This window comes from Petaurus breviceps, unplaced genomic scaffold (genome assembly GCF_028583685.1).
Source record: "Petaurus breviceps papuanus isolate PSGF00001 unplaced genomic scaffold, PetGlider_PUasm1.0 90897, whole genome shotgun sequence".
Classification (NCBI taxonomy): Eukaryota; Metazoa; Chordata; class Mammalia; order Diprotodontia; family Petauridae; genus Petaurus; species Petaurus breviceps.
The window spans coordinates 916,012-929,579 of NW_027187374.1; the positions used below are offsets into that span (position 1 = coordinate 916,012).

The following is a 13,568-nucleotide window of genomic DNA, read 5'->3' on the forward strand; positions in this document are numbered from 1 at the left end:
CAAAGTAGATTATTATAAAAATGCTAATGGGTCTGTTCTATTGATTATCTATTTGTATTACTTGAATTTTGAAAAATTAAATGACAAGGTATTTTGACATTGGGTAGTTACATCAAAAGACAGACAGACACACACACACACACACACACACACACACACACACACACTTTGATTTAGCCTATTAACTCTAAGTAAGTGAAAAATGTCTCTGCTATCCTTGTACACCTTACTCTGCAGGAATACACAGGATTTTTCCCAGGACCCATGGAAAGAGTTTATCAATAAAACTATGGCTGACAATTTAATAAACTTAATTAACTGGTTTCCCTGGGAATCTTTAATTTTTCATAATACTATATCATATATACATATAGTTTGTCTCAGTTTACAAAGTACTTTTATCTCAATTCTATAATAGGCAGTATAATTTTATTTTCCCTTTTTATTTAATTTTAATTTTATTTTTTCCAAATTACACATAAAAAATTTTAGCATTCTTTTAAAAAAGTTTTGAATTCCAAGTTATTCTATCACCCTCTCCCTTCTCCCTCTCCTTGAGGAGACAAGCAATTTGACATAATTATATTTGTGTAGTCATGCAAAACATTTTCATATTAGCCATGTTGCAAAAGAAAACACAGACCAAAAAAACCCAACAATAATAATAAAGTTTTTTTTAAGTATGCTTCAAAATGCCATTAATTCTCTCTCTGGAGATGGATAACATTTTTTATCATAAGTTCTCCAGAATGGTTTTGTATTGCTGAAAAAAGCAAAGACATTTACCAATGATCACCACACTTACTGTGTATAATGTTTTCCTAGTTCTGCTCATTTCACTTTGCATCAGTTCATGTATGTCTTTCCAGTTTTTTCTGAAAGCATCCTGCTCATCATTTCTTTTTTTTTTTTTTTTTTTTTTTTTTTTTTGCTTTTTGGAGGGCAATTGGGGTTAAGTAACTTGCCCAAGGTTACACGGCTAGTTTTTTTGTGTGGGTGTTAAGTGTCTGAGGCTGGAACTGAACTTGGGTCCTTCTGACTTCCGGGGCCGGAGCTTTACTCACTGCATCATCTAGCCGCCCCTGCTCATCATTTCTTATAGCATGATAGTATTATTCCATTTTTCGTATGAAACAACTGAGGCTCAGAGAATCTACAGTGAGACTTAGGTAACTTGTCCATCATCACGTGTTTGGAGGTAGAGTAAGGGGGTGTAAATTGCAGAGATGGGACTCAAACCCATGTCCTTCACCTCAGTACAGTGCCCATTCCATTATACCATGCTCCTTCACCTCATTGTTCACCTAAGTAGTGTCAAACTCAAATAGAAATGGAATCCCTGCCAGCTGTATATTGACTCAGCAAACCATATATTATATATGTTTTATTGTATTTTTATTTATTTTGTTAAATATTTTCCATTTACATTTTAATCTGTTCAGAAGTTGTGTTTTTCACATCTGTGGTTTACATGACAACAGATTAGAAATATATCAGTGAAATGATGAGTAGCAGGAAGCAGTACAGCTTTTTCGAAATTTCTCCATGCATACCTAGAAAATGCACCAGAATGAATCGGATGTGCAAATTCAGAAAAAAAAAAGGCACAGTGAGTCACCTGTCCAGCTCAGATTGGCATAGGGAAACAGAAGATGTGATGATACTGGGGATGGAATCAGGCCAGAAGCATGCTGCTGTGGAATATTCTGGCCCCCTGGGAGAGACTGTACCATATCACGGCACTGTGATGGGGAAATATACCAACTGGCAGTTTTGTCACCCACTATGCAGTTCTGAGTCACCAATCCAGAACAGACTAAGAAGACCTGTACCCAGAATGGTGGTCCAGGTAGAGGCCCTGAGGTATCAGTATAGCTAGAAAGGAGCAAGTTCAGAAGCAAGTTTCAGCTGTGGTGCAGCTGAAACCCCCAGAAGCAGAGTGAGGTTTCAGTTCTAGTATCTAGCCCAGCCTGCCGTAGAAGGAGAGAGTATGTGTGTGCCTGTGTCAGGATTTGAACCCTTGTCTTCCTGATTCAAGTTCCGGCACTCTGTCTACTGTACCACATATCTCATTTGTGAAGATAAAATGAGATAACATGTGAAAAGTGCTTTGTGAACTTAACCATGCTGTATACTTGTCAGTTCTATTTTATTACTTTTCAGGAGTTCCTGTGGCCAAATAATTCATGACCTTACAACTAACATGGTGATGAGCCTCCCTAAACTCAGCAAGGTAGGTCCTTGGATGACTCATCAGTGGTTTCTCAATACTCAGTCAGGGGTCAATACTCAAAGACTTTCTAAGTGAAATTTTGTAGACCAATGGCAACACATTTTAGAAATTATCTCCATGACATGATAAGGCATCAGGGTAGAATTTATTGGAGATACCTGTAAATACAATAGCTGTGATAATAATAACACTTTAAGTTTTACAAAGCACTTTCCTCACAACAATTCCATAAGGTAAAGTAATAAAAGCATTCTCATTCCCATTTTATTGGTGAGAAAATGTGATCAAAGGGTAAGAGACTTGATCTCGATCCCATAAATAGTGTCAGAACTGGAATTAATATACATATCTGAGTATGAGTTTAGTGCTCCTTTGACTAGTGTGATAATAATGACTTACTTTACAGATATTAAATGAGGAGGTAAGAGTGGTCACAATATAGCCCTTTCTTAGACTAGTTTCTTCATTGAAAAACAAAAGCCAAATCATTCCTCTGTCCTATATATCAGTTGCTTTTTTTTTTCAAAGATAGAGAATAAATGTTTTGACAGATGGGGTTATTTAGTCTTTTCAAATGTTAAGTGTTTTCTCATTCCAACATGCTTGTAGAGAGATGTTTGAAGAATATTTTATCTGTGGGAAAAACCGTGCATCCACACATTGTTGAGTCACTAAGTAAGAGAGCTTAATGAATTAGCCACCTAAGAATTCAGGTATCTTTTCTGAGGGTAAATAATGCTCTTATTCCCTAACTTGTGCCAAGTTTCCATAAAAGAGAACTGTTGTAACACATTATTTTCTCTGAGAACCACCCACTCGGTTCATTCATCTATTCTAACCCTACAAATAATTCTGTACAATTATTGCTCTGTCAGATGCACCATAAACCTCCCTTTCCTACGTCAACTGTACTGTAATCCCTCTCCTCTTATGTCAGAAACCTGTAATCCTCCTTTTGTGTTACATAAAGATCGTATCTCTGACATTTTCAGCTTCCATTTGCTCAGTGTCAAAACAAAAAGAGAGCAAATTCATTTCATTCATTAGACTCTTGAGCATAATGCAGCCTTCTCCTTATCCCCCACCCCTCCCAATACATACACACTCTGTTCAAGGCTTCTCCCTCTCAGGGGCTTAGCTGGAACTGTTTCAGCACTAGGCTAGTCTGCTATGGAATGTGGGCCTGCTGTTTTAGACAAACCTCAAAGGGCATGACCAATTATCTTTAACTGATCACAAGGAATTTCCTGCATCATCTGATTTCCTTCATTCTTGCTTATATCTTTATACCTTTGACCAATTGATCAATTTAATAGAGGTGTCCAGCAATTGTTCACACCTATTTTCAACCTTTGATTGATTGATTAAATAACAATTGAAAAAAAAAACATTCTGCCCATTAAGTTTCAATTTTAATTTTATTTTAAAAAAATCAACAAACATCTATTTTCTTTCCATTTTACCTCTCTATCCCCCCTCCACCTTTTCAAAAGAAAAGAAAAAAAAACCTTTGTTACAAATATGTTTAGCCCAGCAAAACAAAGACCTCATTGGGCAATGTCTAAAAATTACAGATCTCAGACAGTAAAAAGAACGTTGCATTGTGACCAGAATTCCTAGGCCTTTTCTAGGACCCAAGTCATTTTCCTAAGTCATTTCTCTTTACAGTCTGGTTTTTGTATAAATTAGGAGTGTAAAACCTGCTGCCTCAAGGCCACATGAGGCCCTCTAGTCCTCAAGTGTAGCCTTATGACTAAATCCAAACTTCACAGAACAAATCTCCTTAATAAAAGGATTTGTTCTATAAAACTTGGACTCAGGCAAAAGGCTACACCCAAGGACTTAGAAGGCCACATTTATACTATAAATTGTTCTAGTTCTGTTTAAACTTCACTCTGAATCAACTCATATAAGCCTTCCCAGGTTTCTCTGAAACTGTCTCCTTCATGGTTTCTTATAGCACAATAACATTCCATTGCAATCATATACCATAATTTGTTCAGCCATTTCCCAAATGAAAGGTATCCCTTTAGTTTCCATTTTTTTTACTACTCCTCCCCCCAAAAAGCTACTATAACTATTTTTATACACTTGTATTTTGCTCTTTTTTTTTTTTGTAGTGTTGCTGGCTTATAGGCATATAGTTTAGTAACTTCGAGGGCACAGTTCTAAATTCCTTTCTAGAATGACTAGACCAGTTCACAGTTTCACACAGTGCATTAATTAGTCTATTTTCAAAGCCTCTCCAGTATTTTTTCATTTTCCTTTTTTGTCAATTTTTCCAATCTAAAAGTGTGAGGTAAAACCTCAGAGTTACTTTAATTTGTATTTCTCTAAATATTAGTAATTTAGAGATTTTTTTTCATATGGCTATTAATAGCTTGAATTTCTTCCTCAGAAAATTGGCTGTTTATATCCTTTGATCATGGGAAATGGCTCTTACTCTTTTAAATTTGAATCAGTTCCTAATATGTCTTGGAAATTAGACCTTTATAAGAAAAACTTGCTACTAAGATTTTTTCCCTCAGCTATCTGTTTCCTTGTTCATTTTAACTTCATTGGTTTTGTTTGAGCAAAAATTTTTAAATTTTATGGATTCAAATTGTCCATTTTATCTGCTGTGATCCTCTCGTCATGAGCTCTTCCCCTACTCATAGATCTGAAAGATGATTTCTTCTTTGTTGCTCTAATTTATTTATGATATCACCCTTAATATCTAAATCATGTATCCATTTAGACCTTATCTTGGTATATGATGTGAGATGTTGTTCTGTACAGAGTTTCAACCAGACTGTTTTCTAGTTATTCCAGTAGTATTTATTCGACAGTAAGTCTTTGGGGTCTTTGGGTTTATCAAACACTAAACTATTAAGGTTTGTTTCTGTGTATTGCATACATAATTAGTTCCTAAGATCTATCACTTTCTTTTCCTTCCTTCCTTTTTCTCTCTCTCTCTTTCTTTCTTTTTCTCTCTCTCTTTCTTTCTTTCTTTCTTTCTTTCTTTCTTTCTTTCTTTCTTTCTCCCTTTCTTTCTCCCTTTCTTTCTTTCTCCCTTCCTTTCTTTCTTTCAAATTAAAAGGATTTTATTATTATAAGTACATCAAGGTAGCACATTGACACTAAGCATCAGCCATGACTTCAGTGTAGGGATAGCTTTTATAGGTAATTTTTAAATAATCCAGATTAGGTCCACCTCAGCAAAAGATGTGGGCCCCTTGAATCTCAGCTCCTCCCCAAGGTAGCAAGAAGGTGACAATTTGTAGGTAGGAGTACATGACAAAGAGCAGGTAATACAAAAACTGAAGACTTGGTGTCTCCTTCCCACCAGAGCTTCTCTTAACACTGTTTGACAAGAGACCTTTTTATCTCTTAACTAATAATTTTGGTGATTATTACTTCATTATAATATAGTTTGAGATCTGGTACTTCTTGACCTTGTACCTTCTCTCTTTTTAAAAATTTCCCTTAAGATTCTTGACCTTTTATGCTTCCATATGAGTTTTGTTGTCTTTTTTTTTTTTTAGCTCTATAAAGTAAATGTTTGAGTTACTTTTTGGCGATTTGATTGATGAGTCAGAATAAGTAAATTAAGTGGTATTTTAATTTTTATAATATTGGCTTACCTTACACAAGAGCAATTAATATTCCTCTAACTTCTTAGTTCTGTGCTTCTGTAATGAGTGTTCTGTATTGTATTCATATGGTTCCTCTGTGTGTCTTGGCGGGTAGACTCCCATGCCTTCTATACATTATGAAGTTATTTTAAGTGGAATTTCTCTTTTGATCTCTTCTTTCTGTGCTTTGTCATAATACACAGAAATGGCAACAATTAATTATGTGGATTTATTTGATCCTGTTTAGTTCAATTGATTTTAGTTGACTGATATTCTCTAAATAAATCATCATATCATCTGAAAAAAAGTAATAATGGTATTTCTTCTTTATTGTTGTTCAGTTGTTTCAGTCATATCTGACTCTTCGTGACCCCATTTTGGGGGTTTTTACTTGGCAAGGATACTACAGTAATTTGCCATTTCCTTCCCCAGTTCATTTTATAAATGATCAATCTAAGGTAAATATGGTTGTGACTTGCCCAGGATCACATAGCTAGTAAGTGTCTGAGGTCAAATTTGAACTCAGGTCTTCCTGACTCTAGACCCAATGCTCTATCTGCTGTGCCTCCTAGCTATCCTGTTTCTGCTTTGCCTACCTTAATCTCTCAATTTATTATTATTTTTTAAAATCTCATTGTTACAGCTAGCATTTCTAGCACTATGTCAAATAATACTTGGCATGATGGACATACTTGCTTTATCCTTGATCTTTATCCTGTTTATATCTTTTTTTTTTACCATGAGTGTATTTACTGTAGTTTTTTTTAAATGGTGATTGAGTTCAGCTAAAACATAGTAGATTTTTCTCCAGCCCTTCATTTTATCTCTATATAGTTCTTGATTTTAGATAGATATTACTTATCATATTTAGAACCATCACATATGAAAATAATATTTTTAAAGACAAAGATTATAAAGAGAAAAAAGTAATCAATTAGGATCAATACTTTGAAAAAGTCTGAAAATGTATGTAGTATATGAAACTAGTAGACCTCCCATTTCTGTAGAGGAATGGGATAAGGCAGCTTCTCATGTCTTTTTTGAGCCATTTTCTTTCTTTGTAATTTTGCAACATTAACCTTTGATTTTTTTTATGTGGTTGCACTTTATGTTTATATTGCTTTACAATCATTGCATATATTTTTTCTTGACTATGTTTACTTCACTCTGCAACAGTACATATCTTTCCATACTTCTCTACATTCACCATATTTGTCATTTCCTACAGAAAAATAATATTCCATTGTATAGCCCTTGCCTAATTGATGGTCATTTACTTTGTTTCCAATTTTTTCTATCACAAAATTTGCTGCTATAAATATTTTAGAAAAAGAAGAATATTTTAGAATAAAGATTTTATTCTTCGTATCAGTGGCCTCCTTGGAGACATAAGCCTCGTAGTGGATATCTGGAGATTTTTTTTTAACTTATCTGCATAATTCCAAATTGCTTTCCTAAATGACTGTGCTGATTCACAGTTTTACCAACAATGTACCAATGTGTCCGCTTTCTCATAACTTGAATATTGACTGTTCCCATTCTTTTGGTAAGTGTTCATTCATTTCCTTTAAGCTGTCTGTTTTGGTAACAGCTTTGGGCAGAATAATTTCTGAAAATTTCCTTTAGATGTGGTGCTATTATGTGCACATACACTAGTTACTGATTCATTATCTATGTGGCTTTTAATAATAACATAATTTTCCTCTTTACATCATGCTTTCATTTACTATAGCTTTTTCTGAAATTATGCTTAATACTCCTGCTTTTTTTTTAGTTCGGCTGAAGCATAATAGATTTTACTCCAGCACCTAATTTTAACTGTATATGAATCATTATTTCCAGTGCTTCTTGTAAACAACAGATTATCAGATTCTGTTTTCTAATCCTTTCTACTACCCTTTTCCATTTGGTGGATAAATGTATTCCATTCACAATTATTATGATTTTCAATTGTGCATTTTTCTATATTCTGTCCTGTTGCACTTTGCTTCTATCTCTCGATTTATAAATAAGAAGGTTATAAAAGAGGAGTTTTCCTAATACCTGAAATCTTATCATTGAAACAGTCTATTTCTGGGGTGGCTTGGTGGTGTAGTGAGTAAAGTGCTGGTCCCAGAGTCAGGAGGACCCGAGTTCAGTTCCAGCCTTAGACACTTAACACTACTTTCCTTTTACTCTACAGATCCCATCCTCATCGCCATTTTGTAGCAGCAAGCACCCCTGTGTCGCCAGGGTGGCTGCCAACGCAGGTTCTTAGATCTGCTTTGTTAAAGGAAAGCAACTCAAAATTGGTTAACAAGCTTACTTTAATCAGTCAAATATGTATCGTTTATCTAGTTCAGGGGGAAAAGGTCAGCACCCTGAACTTCAGAGTATATAGACAGAATTATCAAGACAGAGAAACAGATCAAGTAGACAGGTTTCCAAACTGTCCAACCATTACATCCATACCAAATCAACATCTGGGTTTTTCAAAGCCAGGGGGCTCTCAACAACGGCTTCTCAGAGTCTCATCTGATCAAATCATAGAACACTTCTCAAAGTGAGCCCCCTGTTTCATTTCTTCTAGGTAGTTCTGCATTCCCTACATTCAGGACATTTTTTTTTCCTCTGAGACTTTACCTGAAATTGTTGTGAGGTCACTGTTTTCTTTAGAATTTTAAACTGAGAAATTTCTCCATAGTATTTTCTGTTTTCCTTGATTTACTTATCTCATCTGTCTCAGTATCTAGGTCAAGGGAACAGTACTTATGTCAAGTTGTGCAATTGAACAGCAGGGCCAGGTCTACCTGGGGCTAAGTTCCACTGTCCTCCTTCAAGAGACTCTGGGGCTCTTCTAGGTTTGGGTTCTGCTTAAGGGCTCCCTCTTGACAAGAGCTCTGGGACCTCCCCCTGCTGTATCCTCTGAGGTTCTTTTGCCCTGCTGTTGGGCTCAGGCCTGGAGTGTTATGCTGGACCCACCTGGAAAGCCTGAGGTTGTTCCAAGTATAGTGCCGAACCTGCCTGTAACACCTGTTGACTATTCTCTTGATCTGGGTGTCTGCATACATGGGCTTAGGGTTACGGGTTTCAGGACTGCTTGGGTGTTGCTAGGCTCAGGCTGGAAGTGCCAACCATCAGGGGTCTTCCTGCATTCTGCCCTCTACCTACCCTTGTTTTCCTCTCTTGGTGGCACTTGGTGACTCTAGGGATTCCTCTCTGAATTGAGTAGGGGAGTCTAGAGGTGTTGCTTCTTTTTATTTCCAGAATAGTGCATTTCTAAGCCCTGATGGAGTGTTTTGGGATGACCTGAGCTCTTTTGTTTCTTAACATACCACCATATTCCCATCGTTAGGGAAATATACTATGAAGTCCCTAGAACAACAACCTCTCCATGAATGGAATTTGATTTCAACTTTTGCCCAATTCTTCCCATTCCAATATTCTCACCTTGTTAAGATCTAAAACATAACAGATTCCTTCTTCTCCCTTGTCCTACTCAGGCACAAATACATTTCCAGTTTCCCTTCATCCTTATTCTCCTTATATCCCAAAATGAAACACCTTCATCTGTGCAATACTATCTCAATAAATTTTAATTCATCCTGTAGGAATGTAGTATTATGGTTTGACAAAAAAGCAAATCTTAGAAACAATAAGTACTTATGTTCATGATAATAATGAAACAACACAGCATAAAACAAACATATCTAAGACAGTCATCAGATGAAAATTCTTATGTGAAAACATGTTTTAGCAAAATATACTGAGAATTCAGTTTTAAAAACTACACATTGATAAACTAAAAGAAGTACAAAAGAATATATCTTGAAAGTCAAACCAGAAATAATAAAAATAGAAAATGAAAAGATGATATGATAAAAGAAATAACTATTTTAAAAGATTAGCAAAATCAGTAAACTATTAGCTAATTTGATTTTTTTAAAGAGAAGAAAATCAAATTGCAGGAAAAAAATAACAAGGTCAGTGCAATGAATAAAGAGAAAATCAAAAAACTTATCAGAAACTGCTAAAGTCAGTTGTATGCCAGAAAAACTGATAATTTAAAGGAAATAGATTGAAATATAAACTAGTTATGCAAGTACAATGGAAGCCTTTATGTGGTTCTTTTAAATTTACTGGATACTAGCATAGAATGTGGACTCTCTTTTGTTACTAGTAGTATTAATAACAGCTACCGTTGATATAGTGCCTACTATATACCACACTGTGCTAAGTATTTTACAAATATTTATCTGATCCTCACAAAAACCCTGGGTACTATTATTATCCCCATTATACAGTTGAAAAAACTGAGTCAAAAAAAGATTAAGTGACTTGCCCAGGGTCACACAACTAGTAAGTCTGCAAGATGGGATTTGAACTTAAATCTTCCTGACTCCAGACCCAGTGTTCTAAGCACTGTACCACCTAGCTACTACATGACCATTCCATGTCCTTTTTTGATCATTTGTGTCTTTGATGATTTCTTTTATGCCTTCTCTGGTACAATTCATCTTTGGTAATATATACTACAGGACGCAATAGCATCATGGCTGTATCCATGCACTTTGAGTCACCTGCAGGATTGGTTCTGATAGCCTGGTGTCTTGCAATCTGAAACCAGATACCAACAACAGCAGCAGCAGCAGCATACATAAAAAATCCAGGGGTATAAAGAACAATTTATAATCAGTTCAGGAATTATTAAATAAGTCAATCTAAAGAGCCAAAAAATTTACACTACTTTTATTGATTATTGTAAATCTTTTTATTTAGTTCTGTTCTCAGCTTTTCATGTAATGAAAAATCTAAGTATGTATATATAAACACACAAAATATATACATACAAAGACATAAAATACTCTAACATTTTCACTATACATATCTATATGTGTGTGCATGTATAGACACATATGTATAGCGAGAATATAAATGGCATGTTTCAGGTATACCTATAGATATGTATGCATGTGTAGCAAGGTTAGAGTATTCGATGTCCACCTACATAATAAAGTCAAGAACAATTAATATAAAACTTAGTATTATCCAAAGAGACAGTTTAAGCACCTTCTGCTTCTGCCTTAAATCCATTATGATCTTTCTCAAAAAGAACTAAATATGGCTTCTGAATTGAATTACTTAAACCAAAATATCTTATTAAACACTTGATGTACCTTGATGATATAAAGCAATATAGTTCCAGCAAAAACGAGAACAAAACATCAAATAGCTCCTTTATCTCATGGAATCATTCTTTAATGACTTGAAAATGTCATTTGAACTAGATCAATGTAAAAAATCTTCATGTATGCTAAGGAAAAATAGAGACTAAAGATTTTGAAATTTGAATTTCTAAGTCAAAATGAACCAGTGGTTGAAGGAGAAACTAACAGGCAAGCAAAACAAAACTAACAAAAAAACAATGTGCACATATCTATATGGAAAATACTAAGTATGTTAAAAAGACTTATCAGCATATACTGAAATCCATAAGTTCAGTGGAAGGAAAATGTTTAAAACAATTAATATACAATGTCAGTCTTAACATATACTTAGAAAACTACAAAATGAATCCTAACAGATTTGCAAAGTATCCTCACAAAAAACTTGTGCAAATACTAACCAAAACTCAGAGCCTGTCATCCTAAGGCAGCCACAGACCAGCACTTCCTTTTAAAAAATGAAGAAAGGATTTATAGGAATTCTTAGAGCGCATGACAAACAGATGAATAACTTACACAAATGCTTTTGGAACAAGCTGATATCATTTTACCAAGAAATAGTCAAGGCTTACAAAAGGCACATGCTATTGAATTTGTCAAATGTAATGGAACATGTTTTACATTCCATTGGAGCATATGATATGGCTAGGATTCAAGAGTGGAATGAAGAAACCCTTCTTGACTGATATTCACATGAACTCATCCAACAAAATGTCAACAAAGAACAATCAGATAAGTGGTAGAGTTATACAGATTTTTTTATGGGAATAAAGGAGCTTATGATGGCAATTCAGGACAGGTCATCACCACCAGAAGCTGCAGGACAGTGACCCTTAAAGACCCTGGATTTATTTATCAACTCAGATTATGTAAGGAAATGTTAGAAACTACATTACTTCAGGCTATAAAAACTTGGTACCAAATGAATACCTAACTCTGGTGGCTAGAATTATAATTTAGAACACTGGTATCAAACTCAAGCAGAAACAGATCCTGACAGGTGTATACTGACTTAGAAAACTACAAACTAACATTAACTATGTTGCATTGCATTTTTATTTATCTCATTAAACATTTTCCAGTTACATTTTAATCTGGTTCTAGTTTTGCTGGCAGTGGCAGTGAGTCTGACACTTCTGTTATAGAAATTCACTACTTTTCATGGAGACAGACAACAAATCCCTATATTACAAATGTAGACCTCAAAATATCCTGCAGAACTTAACCAACAAGCTGTTCTGAATCCAGAGTATTATCTACTGCCAAGGAGTAATACGATTTAATACAATCCTGTAATCACCCAGATGAAACTCTGAGCCAGAAAAACTTGAGCCTAATATTTGAATAGATAACTCCATGTAATAACTCCATGCATATCCAGTATGCATGAAATGAAAAGATATCAAAATAAATGAACCTCTAGAAGAAATCAAAGTTACAAGAAAATAGGAAGAAGTATATGATATCTTGTCTGGTATGTCTGGTACTAAGCTGTTTTGGAGTATGTTTTCAGTGGGGTCTACAAAAATGAGCTTATATATCCCAATTCTTACATTCAATTACAAAATAAAGTTATTTCATTTACCTAGGCAATAGTTTGTAGAACATTGAATTTAAAAATAATAGTATAGCTTCTTGTTTCAGGACTGAATCTAATTGAAACTTTAAAAAAGATTAAGAAAAAATTAGGAAAATAATGGTAATGATACCTCACAAGATAGAACTTGGTGGTTAGAATTATTTATCAAAAGTAGCTATGTTTAATAAAATCGTGTACAATAAATCCCTGTTACCAGAAATATAAATCTCAAAATGTCCATGAAAATTCAATAAGTTAAATGCTGACCAAAATTGCCCAGGTATAACATTCAACATAAAAGTTTAAGAACAATATTTTAAAGAGATATCAACTGTACCAAAAATTAAAAATTTCTAAGCTACATGGAATAAAAAGCTTTGAAAATATAAAAATAATAATAGTAGCTGAAACAGTTTACATAGTGTTTTAAGGTTTGGAGAACTCTTTATACATGTTATCTCTTTTGATCCTCACAACTCTATGAGCTATTATTATCCCCATTTTCATAGATGAGGAAACTGAGACACATTAAGTTAACTGCCCAGGCTCACATAGCTAGTAAATCCATGAGTTAGAATTTGAACTCAAGTCTTCCTGAAATTAAGTGAAGCCTTTCATTCAATATGTCACCTAACTGACCTAGCAAACAAATCAAAACCATGGAGGAACATGATAAAGTACTTATCATCCCCATTATAATGTCTTCTACTGGAGATATCCCAGATACTTTCAGATGAGTCTACATCCCAATACTTTTATTCAACTGCAAGATAGTTATTTTATCCACCTGCACAATAGTCCACAGAATATAAAATCATAATAGCAGGATAGCAATGTGTCCTAGATTTGCTTTACCTGAGCTCCATCTAAAAATATGAGGATATGAATCATAATCATCATAATACAACTTTTTTTACATATTATATCAGCTTCACAAC

The 13,568-nt window shown here is 34.5% G+C and overlaps 1 long non-coding RNA gene across 1 annotated transcript; it reads right to left on the reverse strand.

Moving 5' to 3' along the window:
- Window positions 1-974: 974 nt before the first annotated feature.
- LOC138151381 (uncharacterized) lies at window positions 975-12,532 on the reverse strand. Its single transcript, XR_011165805.1, has 3 exons — window positions 11,453-12,532; window positions 5,857-6,032; window positions 975-1,553 (listed from the first exon to the last, which is right to left on the reverse strand). It is a non-coding gene; the product is annotated as an uncharacterized lncRNA (long non-coding RNA).
- Window positions 12,533-13,568: the final 1,036 nt, after the last annotated feature.